Source organism: Sinocyclocheilus grahami, unplaced genomic scaffold, assembly GCF_001515645.1.
Source record: "Sinocyclocheilus grahami isolate Dianchi unplaced genomic scaffold, SAMN03320097.WGS_v1.1 scaffold802.1, whole genome shotgun sequence".
In the NCBI taxonomy this organism is placed as follows: domain Eukaryota; kingdom Metazoa; phylum Chordata; class Actinopteri; order Cypriniformes; family Cyprinidae; genus Sinocyclocheilus; species Sinocyclocheilus grahami.
Genome location: NW_015505981.1, coordinates 246,980 through 247,768, shown reverse-complemented (window position 1 = coordinate 247,768; position 789 = coordinate 246,980).

The following is a 789-nucleotide window of genomic DNA, read 5'->3' as shown; positions in this document are numbered from 1 at the left end:
CTCTCTCTCTCTCTCTCTCTCTCTCTCTCTCTCTCTCTCGCTCGAGCACACACACACACACACACACACACGAACAGTGCGTGCACATTTGGGCGGCATTATGCTAATATTTCCACACAGTGAGGTAGATATGTGGGGGCGTGTTAGAACGAGCCGTTTTAGGGGGGCGTGGCAGAGTCTTAACTTTGATAAATAATATCTCTTTGGTTTTGAGACTTTAGTCTTTGCAACTTCAGGGATCTTATCTATGCACAATCAGCTTGTAACACTCCAAAGAGAAAGAGAAACTTGAAATCGCATCATATGACCCCTTTAATGCCTTTTGAAAGCGTACCAGTGACCGCTTTTCTACCATTTATTACAGAGAGTGAATAAACCAAATAATGTGTGTCATTTTGTGAGAATTACTATACACCTATAGTAAAAATACATGTGCAACTCATAGGTCTAAACTGGTAATAAAAAGTACCACTGTATCACGTTATATTTGGCTTGACTTTGGATAATAATAAGTAATAATTACACCACCCTGCATCATATTTGCTGAATGAAATCCACTACTTGTTATTCCCTGATTTTGAATCCAAACATTGTGCTTGTTTTGTTTACTACACACCTTCTCACAAAATATGATGCATTTTGACGACCATTTGTAAGGCAAAGAAGTCTTGTTTTCTCCCTTAATATTAAAAACTGCCATAAATACATAATTTCTGAGCCAGCTGCAGCTGTTTGTTCAACTGTCAGCCCATTTTCACATATATGAATGATTCTGAAGATATAACGTTA